We start from the raw sequence: 8719 nt of genomic DNA, 5'->3' as shown, positions 1-8719 counted from the left end.
CTTTTTTCTGTTTTTTCACTTACTTTCTCTTTTCTTCTTTTCCTCCCCACTCTTTCTTCCTTTCCTTCTAGCATAGGTATGATTCTTCTCTTTATTCACAAATGGAATAAAGATAATTTGTGTGTGTGTGTGTGTGTGTGTGTGTGTGTATGTGTGAGTGTGTGTGTGTGTGTGTTTGCATGGTGCTAAGGAATTGAACATAGGGCCTTATGCATGCTAGGCAAGCACTCTCACTAAGCCACATTCACAGCCAATAAAGTCATTTTTTTTGAGATTCTTTTATGTTGGTTGAATTTCTTTTTTCATGCAATTATCTTCTAATTTGTTTCTTCTTATAGACTCAGATAGCCTTTTGTCCCAGGACAAGATTGATTGGAGAATCAATCCCATATTTATTAATTTATAGACTATGACTCAATTTTTTATTTTTTTGTTTTTGTTGTGGTTGTCAGCCATGGGACTTGGACTCTTGGCCTGGGCGCTGTCCCTGAGCTCTTCAGCTTAAGGCTACCACCTCTGGTCATTGTCCTCGAGCTTTTCCGCTGAAGGCTACCACCCTACCCCTTGAGTCACATTGCCACTTCTGCTTTTCTGATGGTTAATTGGACATAAGAGTCTCATGGATTTTAGTGCCCTGACTAGCTTTGAACCACAATCATCAGATCACAGCCTCCTGAGTTGCTAGGATTACAGGCATGGACCACTCTTCCCAGCTCTCTTAATTCTTTAATAAATAGGTGTAGCCAATAATTTTGTCCATGTCTTCTTTTCTTTGATAAAGTGCGTAATTTTCTTTGCAAAGCAATTCTCTTTTTCTTCTATACCTAAAACTCATACAGAAAATTTACAACTTTTATTTGCAAAGGATGTTTATTTCATGAATAATAAAACTTAGGACACTACTAATTGAACTATATCTCATAATGAAGCAAGTAATATAAATTTACTTTGGGGAAGATTTTTAAAAACTAGAAGCAGTCAATTTGCTGAAAATTTGAAAGACGTCTTGATCCTCTTTGTCTACACAGTTATCATGTATATCTTGTTATGAACATTTTAAAGTGCATTTTGTCATCTTTAACCATCCATCTATGTATTAAAGCATTTTGTTTTGTAGCATTTTTTGTAGTTTATAATTTCCATAGATTTTTCAACATGCTTATTGTTAAATTAGGTTTTATGATTTTAAAATTGACTGTCAATGTGTCAGGATTCTATTCTAAATAATATTTTAATGTTGGGTTGAGATTTTTTTTTGCTGTCCTGGGCTTGATCTCAGGACCTGAACACTGTCCTTGGGCTTTCCTCAAGGCTAGAGCTCTTCCACTTGAGCCACAGCACCACTTCTAGCTTTTTTCTATGTATGTGGTACCAAAGAATCGAACCCAGGTCTTTGTGCATGTTACCACTAGGCCAAACTCCCGCCCCTAGGTTGAGATATTTTTAATAGCCTTAGATATCTTTTGAATTTTTTTACTATGACATATTTTTCTGAAGCCTTTCTTCACTCTCTTGATAATTCATTTATTCCTATACCCTGTCAGTATTTTGAAAACTTTTACCCATGTTCTGTTTTTCAGGGTCAGTTGCCTATTTTCCATTCTTGACATTCATTATGTATGTGAAAAATTCTTAAATGATCTCTTTTGGTACCCATAGGCATTGGAATTAGTTGGCCTTCATATCATGGCTGCTCCAAAGGATATAATTGCTACAGAAGTGACTAAAGGTAAAGGGATAATTATGATAAATGATGGCATTGAGTTTTGTGATAGTCTCATGAGAACAAATAGACATATGAATCAAAGAAGAATCTGTCTTCTATATCAAGGAAGCAACAGGGAATTAGGATGTGGAAAGAACACAGTTGTTGATCAAAACTGGAATAGATAAACTTGGGTCAAATAGAACCTATGTAAAAAATATTTTCAATAGTTTGAAAATAACATTCATTTAGATTTGATTCATATGTCTGAGACAATTTGTGTAACTGAAGTGAATTTTGTCTTGACAATTGAAAAATGTGGTATCAAAAGCGTATAAATCATTGACAAAATTATCACCACACTAACTACTTCCATAGTCAACTGATTTATGATCATATATGGTCTCATCTGTAACTATATTTACTATTGAAGTTATAAGAACAACAGAGTTATTAAATTTATCATTTTTCCCTCCATGAAGCCCATGCCAAATTTGTCAATGAGAAGTAGGATACTGTTGAGGCAAATTATTAAAAATTGTCTTGAAGGTGTGTAATAGATAGAGGCTGAGAGATTTTTGAAAAATTCTAGGAGAAAAACCTAGATTTTTTTGAAAAAACTCTTAGTAGCAATATGATTCTTTTTTTTTTTTTTTCTTTTTTGTGGGTCATGGAGCTTGAACTCAGCCTGGGCACTGTTCCTGAGCTCTTTAGGCTCACCACCCTACCCTTGAGCCAAGCCCCACTTCCCATTTTCTACAGGTTAATTGGAGATAAGAGTCTCAGGCCCTTTTGTACCGGAGCTGGTTTTGAACCTTGATCCTCATTTCTCAGCCTCCTGAGTAGTTACGATTACAGGCCAGAGCCACCACGACTGGCTTAGTAATGTGATTCTTTTTTTCCCAGGAGTAATTTATTTATTTATTTTAATTTTGTTGTTGGGGTGATGTACAGAGGGGTAGTGGGTACATTACTTCTTGAGCACTGTTACACCATCCCATGTTTTTCTCCCACTTTCCCTTCTCCCATCTCCACCCACTCATCTATTTTCCTCTTACCTAGACTTTTTTAAATAAACAAATATACAGATACAGTAGCAACATGAGATAAGTTATTACGGGAAAAGAATAGAAAAGAAATAGCTTCACATAGTACATTAAGAACAACACTCATTCACAGAAAATAAGAGAAAGGCTGGATAAGTGGGACTGCATTAAACTGCAGAGCTTTTGTATGGCAAAAGACATAGCTAGTAAATTAATTAAGAAGCCTACAGAGTGGGAGAAGATCTTCACCAACCACACAACGGACAAAGGCCTCATATCTAAAATATATCAACAGCTTAAAAAATTGAATCACTCCAAAACTAATCTCCAAAGTAACAACCATCCCATTAAAAGATGGGCCAAACACTTAAAAAGAGTCTTCTCTGAAGAAGAAACAAAAATGGCTTATAGACACATGAAGAAATGCTCAAAATCTCTGGTCATAAAAGAAATACAAATCAAAACAATTCTAAGATTCTACCTCACTCCAGTTAGAATAGCCAGGATCTGGAAAATGAATAACAACAGATGCTGGAGGGGATGTGGCCAGGAGAGATCACTACTACACTGTTGGTGGGAGTGCAAACTCATTCAACTACTATGGAAAGCAGTATGGCAGTGCCTCAAAAGGCTAAACATAGAGCTCCCCTAAGACCCAGCAATTCCACTACTTGGCATTTACCCAACTATCCAGAAACTAGGGCATACTAAATCCACTAGAACAATAATGTTCATTGCAGCATTATTCACCATAGCAAAAATATGGAACCAACCTAGATGTCCCTCAGTTGATGAGTGGATCAACAAGTTGTGGTATTTGTACACAATGGAATTCTATGCCGCTGTCAGAAAAACCGACATCGCCCCATTTGTTAGGAAATGGAAAGACTTAGAAAACATCATATTAAGTGAAGTAAGCCAGACTCAAAGGAACTTAGGCTCAATGGTTTCCCTCATTCATCACAATCAGTAGAAACCTTGGGCTCTACTAGCAGAGATCTGCAATAGAGCAAAACCTTGATCCATAAGGCCATACAGTATGAAGCTAATTGAAAAGACCTCCAGGATATTGAAACAAAAGCCATATAATGAATGATTGTTGTCCTTAATGTACCATGTTATATCTCATCTCTTTTGCTGTCCCTTGGTTATCTCATATTGTTACAGTACCTCACTTTGTTATATTGGATTTATTTGTATTTGGTTACTTGAAATTGGATAGGGAAGGGGGGAAAACCAAGATGGGGGGGGGGAGGGAAGGGTAATGGGGACCAAGACATGTGAAAGGGTATCAATATATGTGAATTAATGCACCTTCTATCTGGCAAATATCATGTAACTCTTTCATTAATTACAATTAAAAAAAAAGAACAACACTCACAAAGATAAACCTCTTGTTTCCACATCCTGAAATTCATTTTGCTTAGCCTCATCAACTCAAACCTAAATGTTAAACATGCTATTTGAAGCTGGAGGGAAATTGTTTTTGTTATAAAAAAGAAGAGAACCTAGCTGTGCTCTAATGTTTGTTGAGAATAGCATATATCACTACTAATCTTGTATGATTAGATGAGATTTTTAATCAAAGTAGCACAGAGGGTTCCCCTTGTCAGTTTTGTAAAAAGCCAAAGAAAATAATAAACTGAAAAAAGAGGTTGCAAGAAAAACATAAGCAAACACATAAACAAAGAAAAAATCTTAACAGCTGATGGTTTAGAAGATTCTCAACCTGCTCAGACAACTTATTCAAAAACAAGGCCAAGTTCGTGGCCAAGTAACCATTTGCTAAGATTAACTGTGTGACTCATACATCCAGTAAAACATTTCAACAAAGGCCAGAAAGGAACTAGGGTTTCCAGAGTGTATTGATTTGTCTTTAATAACTTGGACCTACACGTTTTACTCAAGAGGCCAACTAGAGAATTTTACACTACAGGCAACTTCACAAGCATGGTTAAACAGAGCAGCAGGGATGAACCAAAATAAAAGCAAAGTGAGCTGGGCACCAGTGGCTCATTCTTGTACTCCTAGTTACTCAGGAGATTTAATATCTGAGGACCCATATTTGAAGCCAGCCTTGCAGGAGTGTCCATAAGATTTATCGCCAGTGAGCCACCAACAAGCCAGAAGTGGAGTGGTGGTTGAAATTGCAGTGTTAGCCTTGAGGTACAAAAAGGTACAGGGACAGACCCTAGTCCAGAGGTTAAGTTCCTGGACTCTAGGATAGGGGAAATGAAATGTATCCTTGTGGTTGCTGTTTTTAATGTACTATGTGAGCGGGGTAATGTATAGGTGGGTTACAGTTACATTCACCAGGTAGTAGGTGCATTACTTCTCAAACATTGATACCCTTTCTCATGTTTTCGTCCCAATATCCCTTCCCTACCTCCTCCCAATCACTTTATTTTCCTCTTTTCCTTTTTTTCTTCTCCTTATAGTTTATTCTCTGTTGTTGCTGTATCTGACTCTGGCACCTGGTATACTGTATATACATTTATTTGTTCATTTGAATCAGGGAAGGGAAGGGGAAAAACAAATTGAGACAAAGGGCAAAGGTTGAACCAGTGCAATGCCGGGGCCTACCAGCAGCAAATTGGGGTTCCTGAAATAGGGGGCAGGGACTGGAAAAAATAGAAGAGAGACAAACACATGGGGTCTGGGAGGTCTGCAGCCCAGGTAAAGACTGCATCCCCGTTTATTATCAACTCAAAGCTTAGCTTATATCCCTTCTTGAAACCAGGGTACTGCCAGATATTACATCCTGATGGTTAATCAGGGAACTGTTGGGGGTTACATTCATATGGTAAATCTCAGATCAATTGAACAGGACAAGGCCAAAAAACAATAAGACAATAAAGCAATTATCTGATGCAAATCAAAGTACAGTTTGATTCCACTCTGGCTCCCAACAGTGCAACAGCAATACTCACAAGACAATAAGCTGGAAATGACATTCACGATTTGGGAGGGGTGGGGGAGTAAAGATAGAGGGATAAAAACATGAGAAGGGGTATCAAGGTTCTAGAAGTAATGTACCCATTACCTGACAAATGTAATCGTAACCTCTCTACATATCAACCCAACAATAAAATATAATAAAAAGTCCCTCAGTTGATGAGTGGATCAACAAGTTGTGGTATTTGTACACAATGGAATTCTATGCTGCTGTCAGAAAGAATGACATCGCCCCATTTGTTAGGAAATGGAAAGACTTAGAAAAAATCATATTAAGTGAAGTAAGCCAGACTCAAAGGAACTTAGGCTCAATGGTTTCCCTCATTTGTCATAATCAGTAGAAACCTTGGGCTCTACTAGCAGAGATCTGCAATAGAGCAAAACCTTGATACATAAGGACATATAGTATGAAGCTAATTGAAAAGACCTCCAGGATATTGAAACAAAAGCCATATAATGAATGATTGTTGTCCTTAATGTACTATGTTGTCTCTCATCTCTTTTGCTGTCCCTTGGTTATCTCATATTGTTATAGTATCTCACTTTGTTATCTGATATATTGAATTTATTTGTATTTGGTTATTTGAAATTTGATAGGGAAGGGGGGAAAACCAAGATGGGTGGGGGGGTGTGGGGGGGGAGGGAAATGGGTACCAAGACATGTGAAAGGGTATCAATGTACGCGAATTAATGCACCTTCTATCTGGCAAATATCATGTAACCCTTTTACTAATTACAATAAAAAATGCAAAAAAATAAATAAAGGCTAGAAAATTATTAGCAAAAAATTAAAAAGGCAAAATGACTTTTTGTGTTGGTGGGGCCATAACTGTCAGCATATGTGGCAGTAACAGACAATAGAATGTAGCTAGGGCCAGGGCCAAGATGGAGGAACATAAGTGCCAAATCTGCAAGCATGACCAGAGATGGAGACAAGGGTGAACGTTCTAAGCCCTTAAGCTTTAAATTGCATTTTAGTCCATAATATTTTGGATATATGATCCTTTTTCCTTTAAAATTTTTCCTTTTCAGAATGTATCCTTTATGGCTGACACACCATTGAATTTTGCAAGTAGGTTACTGGGTCTGGTTTGATTAGTTTATAATAATTTGACCATTAGGCTTGTTGGTTTATTTGCTTGGTTTTGTTGGTAAGGTGCTATGAACTCAGGGCCTCCTGCTTGCCTGACTTAATTGTTCATACCTCGTGCTCTACCATCTGAACCATGCTCATTCACAGCAAGTTTTTTTTTTTGCTAGATTCTTTGAAAATAATTCTTGTGAACATTTGACATGGTCTGGCTTTAAAGTGAGACTCTCCAGATTTCAGCTTTCTGAGTATTTAGAATTACATGCATGGAACATCAACTCCTAGCTTGAACAGTAGTTATGTTTTAAGGTAAACCATGCTTCAAAGAACAGTGTATCTTATTTTGAGCGTGTTTGAGTGATTTTTGAGTCTTGTATTTGACATGGAAACTGAAGATTTAATCCATACTCCAGAGTCTCATGTTAGGTCATGACATTTGCTCCAATAAGCCTTATCAAGAAACATTATATCACGTAGACAAATTATGACATGGCAGTCATGGGAAGATAGAATATCTTCAGCAGCCTTCTGACCTGGGGTTAAAAAAAAAAGGAGGAGAAAAATGGTGGAAAAAAATGCAAAAAATATATATGCAAGCACGCGCACACACACACACACATATACTTATACATATTTATTTAAAACAATCTCCATTAACATATATCAGCTGGTTGATAATAGTTCAGTCTTAATCTCTAGTGCTTGTGTGGTCTGCAGCTGTTGCCTGTGCTCTGTAAGATGATAGGAAGGCATTGTCTATGTGAAGGTCAGTTTATTTGTGTCACAAGATGACTATTGGTGAATCTTCTCTTCTCTGGATCCTAACCCCAAGGTAATTGTAATGTAATGACAGTAGGGAATGCAAAGTGGGGGAGGATCTATTAGTTAATTCCCGGGCCCCAGCAAAAGCTGTTTTTAGATTGCCTCTTATAAAATGATTTAAGTACATGGGAATATTGTGTATTACACAAGGACTTAAATTTCGCAGAGACAGAGGGTAGAGTACAATATATAAAAAACAATGTTCTCAAGAACCCATACATTGTTTTTATCCTTTCTTATCACTCTGGCTGTAAATTCCAATACTGTATTGGAAAAGGTTTTAATTTTTCACCATTTAGTATAGTATTGGCTCTAGGTTTGTCATACACACCATGTGTTATATTGAGTTATATTTCTTCTAGTCAGAGCTTTTTTATCATAAAAGGATACCAAATTTTGTCCAAGGTCTTTTCTGCATCTATTGGAATAAAAGTGTGATCCTTGCCTTTGTTTCTGTTAATATGCTGTTTGATACTCATTGATCCACATAATTTGACTATCTAGAGTGTAATCTCACTTTGAAGGAGATTCTTTGCAAATGCAATTAATAATTCAGGCAAGATGAGATTATCTTGCAATATATTTGACTTGACTCATAATCCAATATGATTAGAGAGCTTGTGAGAATGGGTAATTTAGATTAAAAAAGGGATAATTTAGGTTTAAACATGCACAGAATAAGAATAATTTGTGGAAGTTGATCACTAATTATTGCCAGCCCAGGCCCATAATCCAGGACACTGGTGCAGTACAACTCTTCTCACAGCTACCCAGAGGAGCCATATCTGTAGGCATATTTGTCTTAGATCCTTCCTACTCTCAAGAAATTACAGATGATATGTTTTTGTTTTAAAAGTCAATTAACTTTGTGCTAACTAGTGATCAAAGCTCTAGAAAATTAATAGAGGTGATAACAAATAAAAGAGAAATTCTTAATTCTCAGTATTAATCTAACATTCACGAACCAGCAATTCGCAAATTGGATATTTGGCCTCTTATACTGTTCATGAACAGAAGCTGTTTAATCTAATTTTTTCTCCTTAGGTTCTAATTTGTTCTTACATCTTTATATAGTCTTTGACTAAATATTTAAATAAATAT

This window comes from Megascapheus bottae, chromosome 5, assembly GCF_031878675.1.
Source record: "Megascapheus bottae isolate mThoBot1 chromosome 5, mThoBot2.hap1, whole genome shotgun sequence".
NCBI lineage: Eukaryota > Metazoa > Chordata > Mammalia > Rodentia > Geomyidae > Megascapheus > Megascapheus bottae.
The sequence above is the reverse complement of the archived record's forward strand: the minus strand, read 5'-3'. Positions refer to the sequence as shown.